At 35.7% G+C, this 26,549-nt stretch overlaps 1 long non-coding RNA gene across 1 annotated transcript; it reads left to right on the top strand.

The window, feature by feature from the left end:
- On the top strand, nt 1–26,549 carry LOC141370209 (uncharacterized). The gene is made up of 3 exons (XR_012374076.1): nt 1–106; nt 12,021–12,092; nt 26,417–26,549. It is a non-coding gene; the product is annotated as an uncharacterized lncRNA (long non-coding RNA).

Here is a 26,549-nt window from a genome sequence, read left to right as displayed (position 1 = left end):
CAGATTTTCTATCAAGAATTGGTTGGTGAGGAAATTAGAAACAGAGGTGGAATTAAAGTCCTTTCCCTTAGAGATCATACTGATGGCATTTATCAGGAATTATGGGGTAAGTACAAAGTAGCTTGGGATAACGCAAAATACAACAAAAATGTGTTCCCTTGGGAGAAAAAAATGGCATTTTTTTTTTTAAAAGAACAAATGCTACTGGATTGTCAGTTTCTCCGTATATTTTCCCCTCTGGTAACTGTCCCAATACTATTCTGTAAAATTACTTCCATCTTTGAAATTACTAAGATGTGATATAAACAGAGATAAATAGGCATTTAAATTTTTACTGATTCCTTTAAAATAATTATATATTCATTTATAAAAAGAAATTCAACTGATTTTTATTATAGAAATCTATCCTTCATATAAATTGAAATTATCTAAAATTGTTCTATGTTTTACTTAACCCTGACATTTGCTGAATTTGAAGTAGGTGAGGATTTATTTGCGACAATTATACAAAATCTACTCATTTCCCTCAGGTTCTTAGAAGAAAAATGAAATAAAAGTTCAAAGGCGGTAAATTAGCCTGACATCCTGGCATTCAGAGTGGACTCCATTCCTCATACCTGGAAAGAAATACTGCTGGTACTCTCTCAGAGAGGAGTTAAGACCTGTGGATTCTTTAAAGTATGTATTCATTCACCCTCTTCTTTCAATCACTGAAATAAGCAAGAAACTGAACATGAAACCTGGCTAACCTTTTGAATTATAGTAGTTCCCTCCAGGTTTCAGTAAATCATTTCTCCTCTTACTAATTAGTGATAGTAAGAAAAGTATCATGGATGTCAGGACCCTCCGATTACTACGTCTTTAACCAGGATCCTATCCTAAACCAAGGCCAGAAAGAATTCTAAGTAAAATTGAAGGAAATCTTTCCTTCAGAGCTGTAAAATGGTGTTGGCAGGACTGATGAGATATGGACCAATCCCATTCTCTTAGTGAGCATACAAGTTAACCACATTTTTTTTAGTTCTTTTGCATCTAGTAGGGCCAATGTGACTAGTTCTCACTGACAGATAAAGGGCAGAAGTGAAGTGTTACTTCTGAGCCTAACTCGGGGATCTGCCCAAGGCCTATCAAATACATGTGTATATATGTGTGTGTATACATGTACACAGACACATACAATAGAAATTGTATGTGACTCACAAAACCTAACTTATTAATTACTTACTATCTGTATATACACACATAAAAAACTGTAAGTTTATACTAATACCTTGATTCCAAACTGAGAACATAAGATTTGTTTTATCTCCTGAATTTTCTTTGATGTGTAAGTTCTTTCTCTAACATTGAGCATCCTAGCTCCTTGGCTGGCCTCTCTCCTCCTTCTTTTCATCCACCTCACTTCACCCCAAAATTCCCAGTGGGACAAGATGATGGAAGGACCAGGGCTCATAGTTACAGGGAGGTCGGGGGAGTCTCTGAGGTCAAGGGATGTTTAGGATGTGGCTTTGCAAAGAATTTCCAAGTTATTTCTTATCATTTGGAGAAGGGATTTGGGAGATCACTTATTCTACACCCCACATCCACAACTGCCTTCAACTACTCCACAATTTCTTTTCACCAATAATTCAATAGGAGAAAGGAGCAAAATTATAAAGGAAGTATTCACATAAAAAGTATATATGGATTTTTAAACTGGTTAAACTGTGATAAACCACATCCATGATAAAATCATTACTAATTAAGTTAGAGATACAATTTTTCATGTATTATGTTGACAAACATTAACAAGGTTGGTATCAAATATTAACAAGATGTGGGAAATGCTCTCATGCTTCAGGTGAGAGTGTAAATTATTAAAATCTCTTTGGATGATGCCTTAGCAGTGTCTTTGAAATTTAAAAGCTACCACCTTTTGACATAATAATGCCAGATAAAAAATTTTTGTTTTTAGGTTTACTTGCATGTATGTTCAAAGCCACAAAAGTAAGTTTATTGCAGCATAGCAAAAGTGAGGGAATAGAGGCAAGTTTAACAAAATGAACTAATGCAGGGGTGCTTGGGTAGCTCAGTTGTTAAGCGTCTGCCTTCGGCTCGGGTTGTGGTCCCAGGGTCCTGGGATCGAGCCCCACGTCAGGCTCCCTGCTCTGCGGGAGGCCTACTTCTCCCTCTCCCACTCCCCCTGCTTGTGTTCCCTCTCTCGTTGTCTTTCTCTGTCAAATAAATAAAATCTTAAAAAAAAAAAAAGTGAACTAATGCAGTTTGTATTTTACAAGTGGAAGCCACCTTAGGCATTTAGAAATACCATTTCAACATTTCACTTAGTATTATTGTTCACAGAAATATTTATGAAAGAAATGTAGCAGCAAAAATCTCTCATCTCCTAAGAATGGGAAAGGTTTTGGTATAATTAGATTTTAGATATTGTTTAAGTTAAAAAAAAACTTTTAAATTATAAAAACAATATATTATTTATTTTTGTAAATATGAAGTACATATTTAATATTTAGAAGAAAATATAAAGAGCAACTGCTCATATGTTCATAATTTGATAATTTTCCTAGCATTCCTCTTTTTTCTATTTTATACATATATGTATTTCTCACAACATTGAATCATCATGAACTTTTTTTTTAAGATTTTATTTATTTATCTGACAGAGAGATAGAGAGCACAAGTTGGCAGAGCAGCAGGCATAGGGAGAGGGAGAAGCAGGCTCTCTACTGAGCAAGGAGCCCGACATGGGGCTTGATCCCAGAACCCTGGGATCATGACCTGAGCCAAGCAGCCCCTTAACTGACTGAGCCACCCAGGTGCCCCGAACATTTTTTTCAAAACATCATTAAATCTTTTATAAAAAGAATGCTTTCAAAAGTTGCCTATTGGTAATCTTGGCAAAGTTTCAGGACACAAAATCAATGTACAGAGATCTGTTGCATTTCTGTATACTAATAATGAAGTAGCAACAAGAGAGATTAAGAAAACAATCCCATTTATGATTGTATCCAAAAGAATAAAACACCTAGGAATAAATTTAATTAAGGAAGTAAAAGATCTGAACTCCACAAACCATGAAAGATAGATGAAAGAAACTGAAGATGACACAAACAAATGGAAAGATATTCCACGCTCATGGACTGCAAGAATCAATGTCCATAATACCCAAATCTACAGATTTAATACAATCTCTCCCAAAATACCAACTTTTTTTTTTTACAGAACTAGAATAAATAACACTAAAATTTGTATGAAAACAGAAAGGACCCCAAAGAGCCAAAGCAATCTTGAGAAAGAAGAACAAAACTGGAGGTATCACAATCTCAGATTTCAAGTTATACTATAAAGCTACAGTAACCAAAACAGTATAGGACTGGCATTAAAATAGACACATAGATCAGTGGAATAAAATAGATCCCAGAGAGAAACCCATACTTATATGGTCAATTAATCTATACTAGGAGGCAAGAACATGCAATGGGAAAAAGACAGTCTCTTCTATAAACGGTGCTGGGAAAACTGGACAGCTACATGTAAAAGAATAAAACTGGATCACTTTCTTATACCATACACGAGAATAAAATGGATTAAAGATCTAAATGTGAGACTGAAACCTTAAGTCTCCTAGAAGAAAACATAGGCAGTAATTTGACATCAGCCATAGGAACATTTTTCTAGATATGTCTCCTGAGGCAAGGCAAACAAAAGCAAAAATAAACTATTGGTACTACATCAAAATAAAAAGTTTCTACACGGGGGCGCCTGGAACAAACAATTATGACTTTTTTCTATCTTGTTCACAATTCTTATTTATACATACAAACATATCAAGACTGCTAGTAACAGGGATTTGTTAGGTTAAGTGAGATAAAGATGGGTTTGTGACTACTAGTCTCTAAGGTTATCAACAGGGGGAGGGCTTTCCTAATAATGCATGCATAAACACAAAACAGGAAGAAGTCAGAATTTTTAAATAGGAGGAATAAGTTTCTGATTTTACTATAGGTGAGTTTTTAAATTTTTTGGAGGTCAGATGCTTCTTAAAGAAACCAAATGTTTAGAGGGGAGGAGGGTGGGAGGATGGGTTAGCCTGGTGATGGGTATTAAAGAGGGCACGCTCTGCATGGAGCACTGGGTGTTATGCACAAACACTGAATCATGGAACACTACATCAAAAACTAATGATGTAATGTATGGTGATTAACATAACAATAAAAAATTAAAAAAAAAGAAACCAAATGTTTATATGCTCATACATATAAAATTTAGCATATAATACTATGGAGTCCATGAATCTCTTAGAGCCCATTTGGAGAACACAAATTATGAACTTCAAGGGGTGCCTGGGTGGCTCAGTCGTTAGGCGTCTGCCTTTGGCTTGGGTCGTGATCCTGGGGTCCTGGAATCTAGCCCTGCATCGGGCTCCCTGCTCCGCGGGAGGCCTGCTCCTCCCTCTCCCACTCCCGCTGCTTGTGTTCCCTCTCTCGCTGTGTCTCTCTCTGTCAAATGAATAAATAAAATCTTAAAATAAAAAGTTTCTACACAGTGACAGAAATGATCAACGAAATTAAAAGAAAACCTGCTGAATGAGAGAAGATTATTTTCAAAGGATATGTCTGATAAGGGGTTAATATCCAAAATACATAAAGAACTTATACACCTTAACACCAAAAAACAAAATAATCCAATTAAAAATGGGCAGAGTACTTGAATAGACATTTTTCCAAAGAAGACATATAAGCAGCCTACACGTAAAGACGTTCAACATCACAGATGAGCAGGGAAATGCAAATTAAAACCACAATGAGATATCACCTCACACCTGCAGAATGGCTAGAACCAAAGAGACAAGAAATAACAATTGTTGGCCAGGATGTGGAGAGAAAGAAACTCTCATTCACTGTTGGTGGGAATGCAAATTGGTGTAGCTACTGTGGAAAACAGTATGGAGGTTCCTCCAAACATTAAAAATAGAATTACTGTATGATCCAGTAATTCCACTACCCAAAGACAATGAAAATACTAATTTGAAAAGATATATCCACCCCATGCTTATTGCAGCATTATTTATAATAGCCAAGATATGGAATCAACCTAAGTGTCCATTCAGAGATGAATGGATAAAGAAGTGGTATATATACACAGTGGAATATTGCTCAGCCATAATAATGAGATCTTGCCATTTGCAACAACATGGATGGACTTAGAGGGTATAAGGCTAAGTGAAATAACTCAGACAAAGACAAATACCATATTTCACTCATATGCAGAATTTAGGAAAGAAAACACATGAGCAAACAAAGAAAAAAAAAAGACAACAAAATTACTCTTAAATACAGAGAACAAACTGGTGGTTGCCAGAGGGGAGGTGGGGGGGCAGATAGGTGAAAAAAAAAATCTGACTATCATTCCATACATACTTCCACACCAAAATGTATTATGCATTTAGATGTTTGTGCTAGATGCATGAGTTGCTTTGGCTTTTGCTCTTTATACATGTTACTATATATGATGTTGCAATGAGCATCTCTGAGTATAAAGTCATGTCCCCATCTTTGAATGTTTGGTATGAACCGGTGGTAAATTCGTAAGTCTGCTCACAGAGTATAGATAACATTCCTAGAAAAGACTACCAAACTGATCTCCATAAACGTGGTACCAGTTTATAGTCTCAATGAAAATAGATCAGCGTCCTTAAACATTATAGTTGGTGGCACTGCTTAACAGATAACGGGAGTTGGAGATAATTGATTTGGGTTGAAAATTGGTTTGAGCTAATACAGTGCCTTCTAGTTTAGGATGGGAAAAGATCAGCCTTTAGATTTAGACAGATCTGAGTCATAATCAGACTTCAGTTAATTAACATCATAAGCCTGATTTTCTTTACCATACAACGATACTACTAATGATCATCTGAAAACGTGATCTGAGAAATAAGGAACAAATATTAACATCATTAAGTTTCTGGACCATGCTTTGTATTTAGTAAATAACAACTTTTATAACCATCATTATTGGTAGGTAAGCAGAAAATTTATGAGGAGGGAGTTTATTACAACACCACGTTTCTATTAACTACATCCTAAAAATTATCTCTCCTCATTTATGCACCTGTCACTAAAATGTGCAATTTTGTATTAAGCATTTACTATTGTGATCATGGTTTTTCTTATTACTCAAATGTTAATGGAATACCTCCCAGTGAAAAATACCAAGTAAGAACAAATGTAAAACTCTTGGGATAGAGTCAGATTCAATTAATGAGAGATCTAAAAGTGAACATGATTTTTATCACAAAGTTTTATACCTGTATAGTAGCCTGCAAGATTCATAGGACCTTCCATGTGTTGTTTTATTTCCATTACAACATTGAGTACTAAATGAAAGGTGGGGTAGGGGGAGCTATCTGTTAAAAATCTAATGTTCTGGAGTTTCTTTCCATTATACCATACTAGATCATGGGCGTGCCACCAGTTTTCAATAATCATGAATTGAGCTGCATTTAGAATGTTCAGATGATCAGATAAGCCTTCTTTTTCTTTTAAGATTTTATTTATTTATTTGCCAGAAAGAGAGAGAGAGTACAAGCAGGGGGGAGCGGCAGACAGAGGGAGAAGCGGGCTCCCCAATGAGCAAGGAGCCTGACATGGGACTCAATCCCAGGACCCTGAGATCCTGACCTGAGCTGAAGGCAGACACTCAACCATCTGAGCTACCCAGGAACCCCAATAAGCCTTCTTTTTAATGTGTATTTCTAATACACAATATATGAAAAGGCAAAGAAAGTTAAAGACAGATGGAAAGAATTGAAATAAAAAATCTCAGCTCACCTATAACTGATGTTTCCTGTATCTACTTCCCAAAGGTAACTGAATAGTTTCTTATGTATCTTTTTAGGTTCTTCTAATTCATAGGCCAGACTATAGATGTAAGTCAATATCCACAGGATTATATCTAATATGTGGCATACTATATATTCTATTCTGCTCCTTTGGTGTATTTCTATTTTATTTAAAATAAAAGAAGATATTTTAAGAGAAAATATAGCACAGTTTTTTATTTGTAAAAAAGGTATTTTATTCTATTTTATTAAGAGAAAATATAGAACCCTATTTTCATAAGGCATAGTTTTTTATGTATAAATATAACAGTTTATTGACCCAGTTCACTGTAGATGGATATTTAGGTTGTTTCTAGGTTTTTCCCCCAAGTTCTTTTTACTGTGTGCTACTGAATAAAGGAAATTTGATAGAGAAATTCTTCTTAATGAGTTATAAAATTATCTATGTGTGTAATTTTAGGGTATGTGTAAGAGATAGGGAGAAAAGGAAAGCTAGAATTTTGCAAAAAAAATGTAGGGTTTCAGCAATACAGTTTTGCTCAAAACCCTCTATTTTGATCTTTCAATACTTGTGCACCAAATAAGCAGAAAACATTTTCAATGGGCTAAAGCCTGTATTCTCACAGGCTCTCCACTCCATCAATTGTTAGAGGAGGAATGATTTCTACAGTTGAGAACAGAAACCCAAAGGCAACGCTGTTGGCTGACACAGCAACATCTTCTGTGACATCAAAAACAACCTGGAGAAGGAAGCAGTGATGGAGATTGTGTCAGGAAAGGAAAGGTCAGGGTGAAAACCTTCTCAGAGTTGCTCCTCAGAGATGTTAATGTGTACAGATTTGGGCTGTTTAGATGGATGCATCTGGAAAAAAATATAGTGTTATATGGGAAAAGCTGCAATGGGAGTAAAGTGGCAATGCTTGGATCACTGAATGAAGCAAAATTAAGTGTTGTTCAGTGAGAGGAGAAAGGTCTCTTCTAATGCATCCAAGAGCTCCTATTTTTACAGTTCCTTGTGTGGAAGCGAAAGCATTAGGGAACTAAAAACCTTGCCTGGGTTTCCTGCAATTTGACCACACCAGGCTGTTTGTGGAGCAGCACTCTGATGGGTTTTTAGCTTCCATGTGAGGTTCATGATGGCTTGTTTAAAAAAATTGTTGTAGTGTTAGTTTGTCAGTCCAGGTAACTCAAGGGTCTTCTTTTAAGGCCTAAAGTTCTAGAAATGCGACACCCTTTCACAGCCATCAAACATCACCCAACAACATTAATGTGCTTAAGAACAGGAAAATTTTGCTTTCCATTTTTTTTTCTTTTTTGAAATGGCGTGGCTCTCATTTATGAATATTTAGCATGTTTTCTTGCGAGATATCATTCAGGGACTTGGGTTATCAAAGATTTTCTAAGTTTAATGATTCAGATGTGATTAAATGTCAAGAAAAACTTGATTAGGGCCCAGAAATTCAAAGTAAAGTTATTTTGTATTTTGGACCTGTCATTTACTTTGTATTGTGAACTATTATAACTCCTGAATTTTTTCAAAGAACAATTATTGTTGATTATTGAGTTCTCTTTGGGGACTGAAGGGTGAGTTGTTTTATAAATTGGGAAATTTCTGTTGTTTTAAATTGCAATGTTTGTTCAAATGAGAAATAGTCCCTATTTTTATTTACTTATGTTTATTTAAAAATAGTCTTTCTGTGAATGAAACTTTAAAAATAATAAAGTTTTTCTCATTTTATGTTCATCCTATTAGAAACCTTGTTCCGACTGTACTGCTTTTGAAATTCCAAGAGCTGCTCAATCCTGTATTTTAGGACTGGCCCCGATCCATTTCCACTCAGCATGCATTATAAAAAGAAACAAAGAAAATAGGTCAGAACTGTTTAAAAATACAGAACCCAACAGATTCAGGTTAGATCTACCTATTGCCAAACAACTTTTATTTAAAATGGAAAAAAAATCAAGTTTATTTTGAAATAAAGATCCATTAAGCAAGGGTGTACTACTCTATGAATTATCAAAAGACTATATGAGACTTTTCTCATTTCTGCTCCTTGTGGTGGTGACACATAGAAGGTGCTCTAATGAAGTCAAGATTGACACTGTGATATAGGTCGAGAAAGAATGAAACCATCTCTATATTTCTCCAATTGAAAACACTAGGAAAATACAAAAGGTCTGGTCCCGAAGGCGAGGGGCTGGGGAAAAGGAAAAGGAAGGCCATTAGGTGAATGGACTGGTTCAACCTGGCTGGCTGCCCAGAGAGGGCAATGAACTTTCTGTTAGCATCTGATCCTCCTCAGCCCCTTGAGGGACCAAGCAAGGCCTCCTGTCAAAGGGCTCCCTTGGAAAAGGCTCAAAAATCTCAAAATCCGTTCTCCTCTGCCTTGCTTTCATGGCCTTGTGCTTCTTTCTTTTTCCTGGGCTCCTCATTGATGATTCCTCCCTGTCTTTGGTGCAGTCTGGCCTCCCATGTGGGTCATTTGGACATGACTATCCTACTAACTCTTGAACTGTGCTCTTATTCCTTTGCTATTTTTACCAACTCTTGGTAAAGTGACAGCTGCAGCAGACCAGGTTGAAAAAAAAAAACAAAACAAAACGGCTTTTCTTTCCCAGTCTTTGAAACCTCTTACCCTTATACATTGTCCTGAAAGGTATCATCCACCCATGTAAGGTTAACAGTTAACACTTTCTTTTCCACCCACTTTATTGTAGTGCAACACTTTGAAGGTGGTAAAAAAAATCGACTTTCAAATTCACCCTTTATCCTGTTAATACATACAATTTAAAGGAAATTATTTTTTCTTTTTTCTTTTATCTTTTTAGAAAAATTGTTGGCATTACGATGTGCTACATTAATGTAATTGTTTCAACTTACAGTTTATCAAATCAGCAAAAGCAATCTTTAAATCAGTGTCATTTTTTTAGCCTTAAAATAAACTGTTCTCTGAATTTGGACAGCTTATTTCTGGCAGTTTGCAGATGGACAGCCTCATGGCATTGCTGAATGTATGCATTAGAACATAATTAGCTACATATAAAGATAGGTTCAGCTCTTTCTAAATGGGTTAATCAGTTCTCACTGAATTCAGGAAACTCAATGCTCAATGTCTTTAGACTTGTTGGCCTAGACTTTAGGTAAGTCAGACATAAATAAACATACACCCTAATGGTAACTAGTTTTGTCCTCTTCAGCCTATCAAATTATCAAAGCATGACTATTACCCAGTCACATTCCAAGAGACTTCTTTATTTTGATTTTTTTTTTTTCATTTGTAACCAAGAGCTTTACATGTGCATCATTACATAGATATTTGTGTACTGCGCTGCCTTTGCATGCTGGTTTTGCGGGAGCGGAGCTCATTTGCTTATTAGTGAGTTCAGTTATTAGAATACCATCTATAAATTAGTTGTAAAATATAACTCAACTAAAACAAGAAAACTGGGCTGCATCTCTGGCTTTCATCCTGTACCCCACCTGTTCCTTAGATCTTTTGTTTCTTCTGCGCTACATGGCATCTAGGGTCTCTGTACCTTCAGGGCTCTCTACCTGGCTTTGCTTCTTTATTTCTGTTCTGTCCAAGGATGTTCTTATCTAGTCCTATGCCTTTAAACATTATATGTTGATGGTTCTTTAATGTGTATCCCAAGGACTGATCTCTCCCCTTGTGTTCTATCGTCATCTGGATGTGCGATAGATGTCTCAGACTTACTATGCGCCAAATAGAACTCTTGAGTACTTCCGACCTCGAATTTCCACGTGGCTATCCCCTACTTTCCAGTCTTCTCTATGTCAGTAAAAGACATCACCATCTACCCAGATTTCCAGCAGAAATCCTGGGAGGTATTCTCGATGGCTTCTTTCAACCTCCAATCTAATCAATTAGAAGTACTATTGACTACTTGTAAATATATCAGATCCTCTCGGTTCTCAATCTTTACTGCCACTGTTTAGTATAAATCACCATCATTTCTTTCCTACCTGAAAGTTACCTATAGTAACCTCCTAACTGGTCTCCATGCTTTTACCTATGCCCCATTTTCTAAATGTAAGTGAGACCTTCACATGTTTGTTAGTTTTTTCTTTTAAATGAAAGTATGAAAATTCTGAAACAAATTCAAAGTAGAGAGAATAGTACAATGAATCCCCATGTGTTCATGATCCAGATTCAATAATTATCAATTACCAATTGTTTTCAACATAGTTTTACATGACTCTCCTCCCTAAACTGAAATACTCTGAGGCAAATTGCAGACATTGTAACATTTTATCTGTGAATATCTCAGTATATATTGCTGAAAGATAAGGACTCCTTTTTTAAAACAATCCTATAATATCAAATATCCATTCAATGTTCACATTTCTATGACTATCTTAAAATATTAGTTAATGATTCCAAGTAAGTTTTGCATATGCATTTGACTATTTCTTGTCTCTTTAATTTATATATTCTTTCTCCTCCTTTCAACATACATATCAAAGTGAACTGTCGTTTGAGCTGGAGAGGGCCCCTTATTTTGCGTTTTTGTAATTGCATGTCCTGTTACATGGTATTTTCTAACATTTTTCTCTGATTTCATGTGTTTTCTAAAACCTGGTAGTTAGCTCAGGGACCAGGTTGAATTTAGGTTCACATTGTGGCAAGAAGAGTTCATAGTCGATCTTTACATTTCCTAGTGCGATTCATCAAAAGTCACACAATATCTGGCTGTCTTTCTGAGATGTTACAGTGATCAGCAGATTAGGTTTCATTAGCCTGATGCGTTCTTAAAAATGTTCTCCACCCATACTTCACTTGGTTTTAGCTATTGCTGATGACTGTAGCCTAAATCCATTTTTTTTTTTGTTAAGGGTTCCAAATGGTTATATCTTAATTTTACATTAACTTTTCATTTATTTGCTGGAATATGTCTAAAAGAAAAACTTTCTCTCATTATGTAGATGTTAGTACCAAGGTGAGTTTGTATAGGAAATGCAGAATGAATGGGAAATCTTTCTCCTTATTTACAGATTTTTAGAAGAACAGATTGTTTCTAGCATCCTTCAAGATAATGGATTTTTTTTCTTATTGGGTACTATTATGAAATCATGGATTTTAATATAGTTATATGATTTTAAATATGTATCTATCGTGATTATTATTATTGCTATTGTTCAAATTGTCCCTTTTTTGGCCAGTTGAACTACTTCAAATTGGTTCCTGAGCTTTGATGACAGGACCCAATGCTTCTACTCTTTTGTGATGATAAGGTAGGTCTTCTATGCTCTTCTTGTATGTATCCTGCCCCAAATCTGGAAGGCCCCAATTTTCCAAAAATAAATGGAAAAATTGGTTTTCCAAAAAATTTTAAATTTTTTTCAACCAAAAATAGGTTGAAAATAAAATATGCCATGAATTTATATTCAATTTCCAATTCCAATATTAATTTAACTTCACTAGTCTTATATTTGCATATCTTTTCTCTTATGGTGAAAGTCTTGGATCCTAACAATAGTAATGTAAGTACTTTTTGCTCTTCCTAGTGTGTGTGTGTGTGTGTGTGTGTATCTGTATAAGTGAGTTTGTCAAATACAGACATATGTACACATAGTTACAGAATAAGAATATGATTACTAGAAGTGGCTTAAGATCTTTACAATGTTTTTGTCCTTAGTCTATATACCACTGGAGATGTGCAAATTACTATGTTTTAAAATCACTTAACATAAACGCTTCTCAGCCTTTAGGCTAGGATCAAGTGTGAAATCACTTGATATAATGCCTGCTGGTGTGGTTTAGCCCGCTGATACGCAGTTCACTTTATATGTTTTATTTTACTTTCAATTCTTAGGGTTTATTTCTGCTTACATTTGTTATGTTGTATTATTATGAAAACATTTACATGATTCCAAAATCAAAACTACAAAATAAGGTAGTCAGAGAAGTCTCACTTCCAACCCAAACTATTTCATGCTAGTCTTCTGCCCCCCTTCCATGTAACCTATTCTTTTAAATTAATTTTTGGTTTATCTCACTTTTTCAATAAAGGGTATTTGTGTGCATGTGTATTCATCTGTGTTTTTCACCCTTCTTGAAGATGACTAATAGCATACTGCACATACTTTTTTTTATTTTATGGTATATGCTAGATACCACTCTACAGTCAGTGTAGAGATGTTTCTCATTCCTTTTCAGAGTTAACTAGTATTCTGTTGTGTGGCTATACCATAAGTTATTCAACCAGTCATCTATTTATGGACCTTTAGATTGTTCCAGGCTTTTGCTTTATAAATACTGTCTTCCTCTCATGTAAAACTTTTTAATGGCTTCCCACTGTTTTTAGATAAAAATTCAAACTACTTTGCATAGCCTACATGGCCCTGTATACTGGGTCTTTATCTTAATTTTCCAACCTCAACCCATACCATTTCCACCCTGCCTAGTTATAGTCTCACCTCACAGGACTTCTACTCTGATAAGAATGCTCTCTTGACACATATCTTCATGGCTGATGTATTTTCATCCTTCGGATTAGGGAAATTCAAATATTACTGGCCCAGAATTATCTCCCTGAATTGTCCTATCTATGGTATCACTAATAGTTACTCACTAGCTAATTACTTTGCTTATTTTCTTCTAATATGTAATACAATCTGCAGTGGGATATGGTATATCATATTATGTCATTATTATACATCATATTGCATTATATTATTTGTTCATTTGCTGCTTGTTCTCCCACCTACATATCCTTCTGACCAGTGATTTTTTTCACAACTTAGATAGTATCTGACACACAGTATGGTCTCAAAAAGCATTTCTTGTCCTAACGATGGAGGGAATCAATATCAAACAAAATATGCTACTGTGGAAAAATACCTATAAAGAGCTTAGCAGCTTAAAACTTCAAATGAGTACTAACTTGAATCTTGTTGTACATAACCATGATATATCCAAAAGTGTATGTCTTACACAATCTGTCAAGTGTCAGGGGGTTAATGGGCTTGTGGCCTTACTTGAGCATTATCTCATCAGATTATAATATCTAATTTTTTGTACTTCAGGAACCAATGCAGTAATATTTGTCTGTGATGTGTATCTCCATTAAACTATGAGGTCTTTACATTTAGAGATTCTAGCTAAAGGTTTTACCATATCCTTAGATTGTTGTCCACAAGTGTGAGAAGGTATCAGACATACGGTTGTCCTAACAAGAGAAATACTGTTATTTCCATTTTAGAGATGAGGAGACTATCAGAAATGTTAAGTGATCTGAAAAATGGCACATATTAGATGACTTTGCTGGGACTCACTATCCCGTCTCCTTAGCTCTAATCTCATGTTTTGTGTCTGGATATAATGAATCTGGAAACCTAACAAACTGGACTTCTCATGACTTCTGGCCAATAAATTTATGGTTTAACAAGAAATGTTAAGAACTTTCCTAAGAACTTACATTTGTATAGAGAAAAGTCTGTCTGTGTTGGTGTGTTTTCATTCACTTCTATCTCTTCAGTCAGAAATTTCCTCAGACTCCATGACTCAAACACCCAAGATTTAACCATGGGATAAATCTTTGACAGTCTCTACACTGTTAAAAAGTATTCACAAATACTCATAAGTTTTTGACCTAGTTAAAGTCTCATAACTAACTTAACTAGTTTTGAAATGTTCTCTTTTTTCTGTTACAAAACAGCCCATTCAGCATTACGCCATTCCTCACACTCGCCACGTCTGTCAATTTTCTTTCAGTTTCCTGTCAGACTGCCATTTCCCTCCAGCCTCGATCAGGCTGCCCCTGTGCTGTACAGAAACGGCCTAAAATTCTTAGCTGACAGCACCTTTAAATGGCCAGGTACATATATTTTTCCTCATTGTAGCCACAGCAAAAATATCCAAAGCATATAAAACTTATCTTAACAAAAAAATGTGAAATTTATATCAAATCATTTTTGTCACAATACTCAATTTCTGTGTAAAATAAAAATATATATATGTGTGTGTGTGTGTGTGTGTGTGTGTGTGTGTGTGTGTGTGTATCTACCATTATTATGACTTTCATGACAGCCCTTCTTTCTTTGCCAGGTTATGACTTTTAGTAGAGGCAAAATGTTGAAAAATTGAAAAACTGAGTCCTTATTTTACTTTATTTCCCAAACTTCTCTAATTTTTAGAACAATTTGGAACATATAATAAATAAACATACAGATGCCCAAGGTTTATGCTTCATGCTTAGAGTTGTTCATGGACCAAGGTTAGACTGGAGCCTAGGAATCTACATTTTTTTTTTTTTTAAAGACCACTTGATTCTGACATTAGGCCTAATTTGGGATTATCACAGGTCTAAATGCTCTACCATTTACATTCTGAATTCCTTGAAGGCAATAAATATACCTTTGTCAACTAAAGAATGTTCTAAAACTTAAATATGCATATGAGTCATCTGAGGATAGTGTTACAATACAGATTCTGATTCAGTAGTTTTGGGGCAGGGCCTGAGATTCTGCATTTTGGAAAGGCTCCCAGTTGATGTTAGTTTTATTGTTCCATGGAACACAATCTGAGTAGCTCTCAAGCTCTATGTAATTTTTAGAATCACCTGGAAATTAAAGTATAAATAGATAGATATAAAATCTATCTATCTATACATATATATAGATTTATATCTCCCATACCTGAAGGTCACTCCAGTTCAATGAAATCAGAAGCTCTAAAAAGGAGAGGTCAGGATATAAGTATATTTTAAAAGATCTACAGGTGATTCTAATGTGTAGCCAGGGTTCAAATGCTTCCTCCGTACCCTTCCCCAATCTACATACGAAGCAATAGATAATTGCATTATCTATATTCTTGAAAGCACCAAAAGAAGGGGAGAGAGAAAGTGATAACAAAGAGGACATCATTTACAGTGAAAACAAACTAATGCTATCATTTCTTCCCATCCGCAGAGCATTTCATTATTTGGAAATTTGTAGTGACACAAGTAATACTGAACATTGTCACTGTACATTTTATTTTTCATAAGTTCATTCATAAAGCTGTATTAACTGATATTTCTGTAGCTGCTATTATTTACCACTGGTATCAAAAATTGGTTTTACTTTTTAAAAAATTTCTGTTCAAAAATAAGTAATTAAAAAGCAATTCTGAATTCTGTTCCTCGTTGCGAGAGTTAACTGGTCCTGGACATCCCCTCCTACCACAAACGAGTAGAAAACTACATAAAATATAGGAAAGGGCTGTTTTCAGACATTGGAAACAGGCAGCCCAGGGCTGTTATCCATGACAAAAGAAAGCGAATAAGATGGGCACCATGATTTCCCTGGCTTTCTGCCTAGAGGCATATTCTGGATCATGACCCAAGAAGGGGCTCTCAAGAGAACACTAGTCTTGCTAAAATGAGATGACAGAAGTCAGAGCTTAGGGAGGCTAAGGTGGCTGGAATTTGTGGGACAGACTAGTAAAAGGGAAGAGAGATACACAGAGAAGTAGCATCAGTAATCTACATAGGATTCACAATGAGTCTAATGCTGAATATTAATCTGCACAGCCACGGAATGAAAATCGATCTGGCTGGCAAAGGATCACCAAGTATGTATAAGCTAAACAATTAGCAGAACCTATATAAGACTTGGGGATACGCAAGCTACAACAAGGCAGATTGGAGGGATCTTGTTGAATACTCAAGAGGATTTAGTATAGATTCCTCAAGAGTAATGTTTTAGCAGCAGGATTAAAGAAGCCCTACATTGGAACAACCACCACACAGCAAAAACAGGGTCTCAAACAACAAAATAGTGCCATCATTTCTTCCTCAAAAATATCAAGTGGATCCAAAATTATTTAAGTATCTGCTAAATAAATGTCAATGTTCTTTGAAAGAAAGCAACACACTCTAGACATGCAATAATGTAATATTACACTGTCTAGCATCCAATACAATATTAACAAGAAGGCAAAGGGGCAAAAAGAACAGGACCCATTATCAGGAGAAAAAAACGAAAAACTAAAAATAAATGCATGAATGACAGAGATATGGATTTATCATGATCATAAATGAAGATCTAGCTCACATATTTAAACTCACATTTTAGAATTTAAAAGCAAGGGGTGGGCACACAAAGTATGTGCTAGGGTGTGATACCTGAAATAACAAATTTGATGCTAATTCGCTTTTATCTGAATTATGTGTAACATTGCCAACCTATTTATGGTTAATAAGTATCACTGTATAACTTGCTAGAGAATAAATTTAGGTAAGATACACGTTACTAAGAAGTAGAGAGGAGCATCTGTGACAGAAGATAAACACAACTTGTATTTATTTCTTACTGGCTGAGATCAATCTTCTACCATGATATTTATTATTTCAAGATACGTTAATTCAAGATATGTTGTCATATCCTTAATTACTTCCTGACTAAAGTAATTGGAAAATTAATTTTGGGTCAGGGTTACAGAAGAGTATTTGAATATTCTCCAAGACTTTATATCTTTTCTGCAATCATTTATGGAGATTTCTCTTAAAAAGAGTAATTTAGCATTCCTAAAAACAGGGGCTTAAAAAATACGTTAAAATCTAACATTCAATTATGAAACTTTATCAAGTCTTGTATTACAAGTTATAATTAATCAAACAATTGTTAGTGCCAGCTAGAAGTTGTTGCTGAAGTTTTTGTAGCAAGTGTTTTCATTTACCAAAGGATGTTCATATTCATTTCTATTGAATATCTATCATCTATCTATCTATCTATCTATCTATCTATCTATCTATCATCTATCTATCTATCTTTTTTTAAATGCCCATCTAATAGCAATTTGACATCCCTCTGTTTTCCCTCTTCACATAAAGAGAATTCCTGTGTGGTTAATAATTATTAAGAATACAAGAACTTAGGGAGGCCATAGATGCTCAAAGCTCGGGCTTTTGATGGCTAGCAGAGATGTACTAACAGAATACGTTCTCCCTCCTCATCTCCAAACATGACTTCTCAATCTCTAACCATGCCTGCTCATTTGCCTTCCCTCAACATTATTTATCTTTCCATTCCCACACCTTTTCTCTTTGGCATCTTATCTCTTCTCGTAATTCCAAGTGTTATCTGTTGATATCCTCCTCATCTGTCTCTTCAAAATAGGCTTCTATTCTCATTTTCAGACTTGTACAACTTAACGTGAAGCAGATAAAATGTCTCCATCACCTGCGATTCAATGTCCTGTTCACAACCTATCATTTTCTACTAAAATACCTTCTTTCCATACTCAGTTCCTACTTTTTCAAGTACCACTGACCCAAACAATCTTCCAATATCCATGCCTAATACCACTATAAGATCACATAGTTTCTCTCACTGGCCACATTCTCTCACTGATCACTTCTTGAGTTTGATTGACTATATATCCTAAAAATATTTGTTCCTACTTTTTACCTCTTTGGGTCAGCCCCTCATTATCATTTGCATGGACTAATGGATTTCTCAACTTGACACTTGACAAGTTGAGCTGAGTAATTCCTTGTCGTGGCAGGCTGTACTATGCATTGTAGTATTTTTAGAAACATCCTTGGCCTCTACCCAATAGATACTGTTAGAAGTGCCCCTCTTTCCCCAGTCGTGAAAAACAAAAATATCTCTAGATGTGGATAATCATCTCCAGTAGGGGAAAACTGCTTCCCACTGAGATCTACCACACTAATACGACTATATCCTAACTTGTTCTCATGTTTTTTAGCCTCAGGTTTTCATCGTCTATGGAAGTAGATTTTCCAAAATTAACTTATGACCAAAATTCCCTGTTTGAAATCCTTCAGTGATTCCACATGGCCTAAAGAAAAAGTAAAAATTATTTCAAGACTTTTACTGCCTCACTGATCCATTTCCTTTTGGCCTATGAATATTGCTGAAGGAGACAAGGATTAACCCCAAGAAGCTTTGTATTTCATATTACATGACGTAGACAGGCACATTCTAACATTCTCCATGCTAAGCTTTAACCACAACTGTTAGGTATTTTTGACTAATTTGGAAGGCTATTTAATTTCCCCAATTCTATCTGTTCTCGATGTCTTATATTAAAGTTCCATATAGTTGGACCAAACAGAAATCCTTGGTCCAATAAGAAGGCAGCACATTCATTTTAATTATTGTTAATGAAGAAGCTTACTTAGAAGAAGGAAGTCAAAACATAAGCTGCAAGCTGTTAATTTTAATTCCTATTCTTCTTCCCAAAGAATGTTGAGAAAACAGAGGAACAAAAACAACTGCCCTACAGAAAGAACAGCGTATATTCCAATGCACAACTGAGAAGCATCTGCATTAGTCAGAAAGGCCATAGCAATAATCTGACCTATTGTTAGAAAGTACATTTTTTTCATTGTTTCCCAGTGGGACTTTATGCCAACCAGTATTGATTGTGAGAGTTCCAAACTTCTATTGGACTCTTCTTGTCTCTTAGTTGACAATTATTTCAGCCCAACAATAAGACAATTTGGAATTGTGAAAATAAATTGATGCAGGCTGGGTCAAACCGTCTGATACCTGGACAAACCTCATTTGAGTTGTGCTCTCATTTGATGTCAGAGCATAAAATCCTTTCAAAACAGATATTTATGCAAGATTTTTTATATTATTCATTTCTACCTCATTTTGGAAAGCACTGTTTTACTTTTTAAAGAAATATGATATATCCAGTTTACCCTAAGGACTTAAAATGACTAACTGAATGATAGCTAGAGTTTACACGAATGTACACATAATGTGGTGTGAGCTGGATTCAAGGTAGGTGGAAAGAAGGAACACATAGTGGCAAAGGGAGTATGGAGAGGAACAAAAATGGGATGCTACTAGGCCTTGGTGGAATTTTACTTCTTTGAGAGAGAAACTAGTATAGATTGTTTTGTTTCATCTAATGCAGCATCTGCAAAAAGCTCCCAGGAAACCAGCTATGGTTCCTCAATTCCTGGCAACTTCATTTAAAACTTTTATCAGTATAGCATAGTGCTTAAAAAGTTGGGCCCTGAAGTCAGACTCTTTAGACTCAAATTCCAGCTGCACAACCTGCTGGCCATGTGTTGTGTGGTAAGTCCCTGAACTTTGTGGCGTGTTGGTTTTCTCATCTGAAAAGTTGGGTGGATAATAATGCCACTTACTTCATAAGGGTGTGATAGTGAATTAATAATCCATGCAAAGTGCTTAGAAAAATGCTTCCCATGGAGCAGCCATCCAATTAAGTGTTGTCTATGATTATCCAGGACAGTCTCATAAATCTGAAAATCAAGACAGAGACAAAAGCAGGTAGCACCTCAGTAGTCAATCTCAGATGTCCAAGGCGAACACTACCTAACACAAGCTGGAACGACTTCTTTAAAGAACTGTTCCCTTTCCATCTGTTTTATCTTTTTTTAAACCTCTGTTTCATCTTCATGTGAAAAGTTCTAGTGCTCAGTTCCTTCCCAGTTTACCTTATGGTTATGGTGTATTTAACACTTGGCCTAAGTTTAGAGTTTAGAGGAAGTAAAACTGGTTACAGCTTTTAATTTTTAAAAGTCTTATGTGATGGCTTTCAAATATGACTGCTCATTAACATGTCCAAGTTGTTCCAGAACAGCTTGGCCAAAAAGAGCGTGAATTTGTCTCCTAACCTGAGCCGAAGGCTGACGCTTAACGACTGAGCCACCCAGGCGCCCCTCTTGCCTGATATTGTAAAGACTTGAGGAGAAAGGTACTATGGAAAATATTACTGTTGTTATTATTAACAATAGCAGTAACAGAACACTGTAGCTGTGACAGAATCGAAAGGAAATGCATCCAAGTGCTTTTGCAGACATTTTGAGGTTCACACAGGAAAAGCTTAAAAATATGTCTCCTCATGTATTTTGGCCAAACCAAACCTGTCTCTTGATTTATGTTAATTATGTCTGAAAACCCAATCCCCGAGGCCTTGGTCTTTTCATCCATTTAGAATTCATTCTTTTGTACTGGCTAGTAATTACTAGCCAATGTCCTGACCACCCAGCTGTGCTCCGACAGTGTTACCTAGCTTTTGCGTTCCCATCTTCCGCTGAGGTGAGCACTCCTTCCTGCTGCTTAGTGACCGTTAAATCACCCAGCAAAGACACAAATACCCTGCTTCTTAATGCAGAAAGAGCTGGTGGTGTAAGGCTTTTTTTTTTTTTTTTTTATGATGCAAGTAAACCATATATGAATAGGAAATTAGTTAAACTTCTCTGGATGTTCATTTTTTTAGACTGAATTTAAAGGTCCAGATCAGATGGCCAGGTAAGGCATCTACAAATTCTTCCACATAATGCTCCAAATGAGTGCTAAATGGCTAAAGGTGGGGGATTCATCTTCCTTAAAAACAAGTCTGAGGGTTAAAAAGCCAAATACGTGTCACTGTAAGAATCACTTATTGTAGAGTCTGAAGTTCTGTCTTTGAATTAACACCATCCCTTTATTCCACCATCTACAACTTGTACACAAAGGGATGGTCACTACTTGGGAGACAACAAATGGTTAATGTTCAGCATGACCGACGGACAGCAGAAATAGTTACAGAGTAGTGCTAAAAGTGTGATTTTAAAGGCCTGATTTCCTCACTTAATTTGTAATTCCTTACCATCTTTGAACTCTCCTCATAGAAAAAAATTAGGTTCTCAGATAGCCATAAGATTGGGAATTTAAATGAATTATTAAGTTCATACAGAGCAAGATACGAATGTCTAAAATAAAGCTTAGGTATCCACATTTTGGGTCGGGTCAAGAGAGCCAACTCCCTATCATGAAATAATGTCTTAGCACCAGTAGATATTGTCATTTCTGACATATCTGTTGAAGAGAAGTTTTGAGTGGGAAGAACTTTAGATTCTACTTTGTAAGAAAAATCATAAAGGGACCCAGATACTTCCTATAGCTAAAGAATTTATCTGCCCTATGACTCTGGAAGCCTTGAATTTAACATATTAATGTTTATTACAAACATCTAAAGCAATAGTGTAAGAATGAGAAAATGGACTATCCATGTATCTGAATAATGAAAGTTATATTAAGTGATATTCATTTATTGTTATTTTCCAAGAAATTGCTGAGCTATTTCAATTTGCATATACTGTTGATGGGGAAATTAAATTGTTTTAGCATCAACTTAGGTGGAATGGGATTCCTGGCTCTTTAGAGATGCACTGTCCAATACAGGACCATTAGCTATGTATGGCTATTGAGTACTTAAAATGTGGCTAGTCTAAATTGAGAGCTGTGTTGTAAGTATAAAATAGACATAGGATCTCAAAGGTTTAGTATAAACATGTAAACTTTATCATTATTAATTTTTCATTTTTGTACTTTAGATGTTAAAATAATACTTGGAAGAGAATGGGTTAAAGAAAATGTATTATATTTAAATTCATCTATGTCTCCTTAAATTTTTAGGGAAAAGTTAACAGTTTAAAAAAACAAAGTTTTAAACTGTTCCTATAACCATATTCCATTTCTGTTGGATTGTGCTGCTTCAGAGAACTAAGTATTATTAAGCGGATAGGGTGCCAGAGGAAAGATGAGGGCAGCCTGCAGCCTATATCCAAATCCATCCCCTTATTCTGGTATCTGAGCAATCTGGAGAGAGAACTACAGGTAGGAGCAGAAAGAGAAGTTTTCATGCGACACTTTGAAGACATGGTCATCCCTGCTTGGGAACCAAACTCAACAAAAGGCAAACTGGGAGCGAAGAGCATTTTCTCACGTCGCTTTAGGGCAATGGAGCATGACTTCTTTCAGGTCTTGTTCTGTGCGGCAACTGGGAGAGTCCTTAGGATATGGCACTGGCCCCCAGAGGCCTGGGGAAAGATGGCCGGTGCCAGCCAGACACAATGGAATCCAGGAGACAGCTGGCAAAGCAGGAGCACTACCAGGGGTAGCTGACTTTCTGCAAACATATGAGAGCCTGCAGAGGGACATCAAACTGTGCTGGGCTGCAGAAGTGATTTGGGAAGATGTTACCAAGAGCCGTATTCCTATTGCCATTTTCTCTTTCCAGTCGTATCTGTAAACTAGTGAAGACTGGAGAACACTGTATTCCTCAGACTTATTCTTAGTGTCAAAAGTTAGGGGGGAATAATCAGATTTAAACTTTTATCACCACCTGCTTATAGTTGTTTTTAAACGATATATATATTTTTCAATTATCATTGTTTTTAGGGCTACCAGGATCAACTTTTACTTCTGGAATACATTCTTTTTTTTTTTTTTTTTTCAACTACTGAAGTTTTATATTTGTATAAGTGTTTGGATAAATCCATTTCTCCCTGTGGATTCATTCTACGTCATTTTGTTTTTCAATGCTAGGGCTGGTGAGTGGACTTTTCTTTGATTTTTGTTTGCGTAAGACCCAATTTTTGTAATAAATTCCTTATTCTAGAATACTCATGGTGGTTCTGCTTCCATGTTTGGAGCCTAACTGATGCAAGTAGCTAGGTGAAAACCACTCTGGGCACCTCCTCCAAATGCTGCCTTTCTGAATGGAAAGGAGACAATAGCTGGAGGTGCTTTCTCTGTGGGTATAGTGGGGAGGACTTGGAAAGTGGGGCTGGGGCCTTATTTTGGTAGTCCTCTAAATCTAGAGATGGGTGGTTGAGTTTGTTTCTGTGAGAACATTTAAAACCTTCAGCTATGGATAGCTATTTAGAAGCCACCGAAGGAGGCTATTCATCCAAGAACAAGTAAGGATTCCACTGAACCAAACCGCAAAGGTAAGTCAACAAATTCACTGAAGAATATAGGTTGTCTAGTGTGTTTTTCTCACTTTTTCTGTTGTTTACTTCATCATGTTTATTTGAAAATTGACTCTATATGACAATCCATTCTGTCAAGTTTATTGTTAAAAGAGTAGGAATGGTTAATGACTCTGTGAAATTATGGATTCCTATTGTTACTAGGCTGATACAATAAGCCCCAACTAAATCTTGTAATGTATGACACATACATATGTGGCATTCACTGGGGTATAAATGATTGTATAAATGCTGATGCTGTGAAGTTTGCTTTCTAGACAAAATGAACATCAGCTCAAAAAACAATAAGGTAAATAGTTTGAATTTAGCTAAGGGCTTTCTCCCAACAAAAAACAAACAAACAAAAATAACTATTTCTTTTCTATAAAACTATAAGATGGACCAATTTGTATGAATTGGGGACCACAACCTGATTTAAGGCAAAATCACTTATCTTTTTTAAATGAATGTAATTCTATCACCTTGATTTATCTTCTATTGACAAGAAATAGTTATCCCACAATCTTCTAAACTTTTGAATAGGTACTTTGTGAGGAAAACATTAAAAATAGTGCCTATTATTAATATTTCAACATTAATAATAACTAACAAATATAAATCCTACTGTGTACCTGATACTGGGCTAAGTTTGAACCCTAAGTGGTGGATAATATTACTCTGATTTCACAAATGAGTAAATTAAAGGACAAATAAGTTAAATAGCTTATCCAAGGTGACATGACTCATACAAGCAGAAGCCAGAATTTGAATGCAAGCAGGTTAGCTCTTAACTCCTATACCATACTAGCAGGTTCCATTGAGCTATTTGAAGATTGGTAGCTCTGGCTGACTTTGGTTGTTTGGGATGAGCTTCTCCCTGTTTCCAGTCATTTGGTAAGAGTTCCCAGCAACTGACTCTTCAACTGTATGCAATCAAGGTAGGACTGTCAATCCAGGTAATCTTCTGCCTTCTCTAAGAAACAATGATGGCCAAATGCTCTCTCTTCCAGGAATACAACTCTTAAGCAGAGTGCCACAAGTTAGGGAAGGGACTGAATCTGAGCTATGTCCATGGTAATTCCTTCAAAGAAACCCTCCATTAGTTCCCAGGACACATAATTCCTTGAAAGAAACCCTCCATTAGTTCCCAGGACACACATTCCTGGTTCATCGTTCATGGGGACTAATCTTTCAGCTTCTCCTTTAGTATTATTTGCTCTTTATTATATTTATCCTTTTATTTGCTTGTTTTGCCGTATTTAGTTACAGTTGCTTTTAGTCAATAAAGAATTCTAAGAGATGTGCACGCGTAATTTTGGATATTCCAGAATAATTGCAGTCTCAACATTCTGTTCTGCTGGTTTCCCAAGTTCTTGAATCTAGATATTCTAATTTCAATAGCTGGATATCCAAATTGTATTTCTAATATCATGCTGTACATAAAGAACCAGGGTGATCATTGCACTTCGTCAGACTGTTTTTTTGCTGTTGTTTTGGAAAATGTGGCCATTCTGAATAGATTGCCCTTGAATCATGAGTAACCACAGATTAACTGTATTCTTCCAATTTACTGAGCTTCATGGACTTTTTGTGTGTGTGTGTGTGGTTAAGTTTCCTTTATCGATTCCAGCTCCAAAATTCTATTCCTGTGACCTGTCTTACCTTTCACATCTGAGGTTTCTACAATAATTGACTTTTTTGGCATTATTTAAAAGTTAAGATATAATTCACAAACCTTTACATAGTATTTACCCTTCTGAAGTGTACAATTCAGTGGGTTTTTTTTTTTTTTTAGGTATTCACAAGGTTGTGCAACCATCACCATTAATTATTTAATTCCAGAACATTTTCATCACTCCAAAAAGAAATCCTATTCCCATTAGCAGTCACTTCCCAGGATCCTTTCCCCTTAGCTCCAGGAAATTACTAATTTACATTCAGTTAATGTATACTGTTTAAATATCCTAAAAGTATTCGTTTACAAGATAACTTTTATTCACTCAACCTATAATCAATGTTTAACTTTTTCTACTTTTATACACTGACTTTAAAGTAAAAACAAAACAAAATGTATCTGTGTCCTAATAGCTACTGAGAGAAAATAGCTACAAGACATTTAACTCTGTAAGTTTTTCAGAATCCCTTAATTCTCTTTTTTAAACTATTACTTGATTTCTGAGTCTGAGAACTTATATAATACTATGCTTACATTTTATCTGGATCTAGGCAAATAAAAAAAGGCAATAGATTGAAAGATTATGCAAAGTCAGATTCCATAATCTTCCCCAGAATCATTTGTCCTTCTAGAGCTTCCAATCACACAATTCCTTGACCTAAAATAAGTAAGAAAAATTTCATCTTTAATTAAACAATTTGAAGAAAATTTAAATTCTTTTGAACATATACTTTTTCTCAAGGTCTTCCTAAAGTCCTATCTGAAAAAAGAAACAGTTTTTCCTATCATGTGTTTTGCACTGAAGATGCACTTAAGAACTACAACTTAGGGGCACCTGGGCGGCACAGTCAGTTAAGTGTCTGACTGCTGGCTTGATCTCAGGGTCCTCAGATGGAGCCCCACGAGGTCTCCATGCTCAGTGGGGAGTCTGCTTGAGATCCTCTCTCCCTCTGCCCCTCCCCCTGTTCCTGCTCTCTCTCTCTCTCAAATAAATAATAAATCTTTAAAGAACTATAACTTAATGATGTGTATTTACCCAAGTATAGATATTAAGTAATAATGTCTTTATCTGTTTTATCTGTTTTATTCTAAAAAAGATTTTAAGTAGCTATATTTTTCAAGTTAGTAATTTTGACTTCAGGATGTATTGTTCTTAGGCAATATATCAACTCAGCTTCTGGAGGACCTCCACCTTTTTGGGAAGTGGAAAGGCTCCTGGTGAAGAACTCAAGGCTCTGGAGTCAGATAGCCTGGACTCAAATCTTACCTCTGTTCTTACTAGTCACATGA

The sequence above is a fragment of the Callorhinus ursinus genome, unplaced genomic scaffold, assembly GCF_003265705.2.
Source record: "Callorhinus ursinus isolate GAN/ISIS: 27379988/994484 unplaced genomic scaffold, GSC_fseal_2.0 scaffold28, whole genome shotgun sequence".
Taxonomy (NCBI): Eukaryota; Metazoa; Chordata; class Mammalia; order Carnivora; family Otariidae; genus Callorhinus; species Callorhinus ursinus.
Note: the sequence above shows the minus strand (reverse complement) of the source record. Positions and strands in the feature narration are given on the sequence as shown.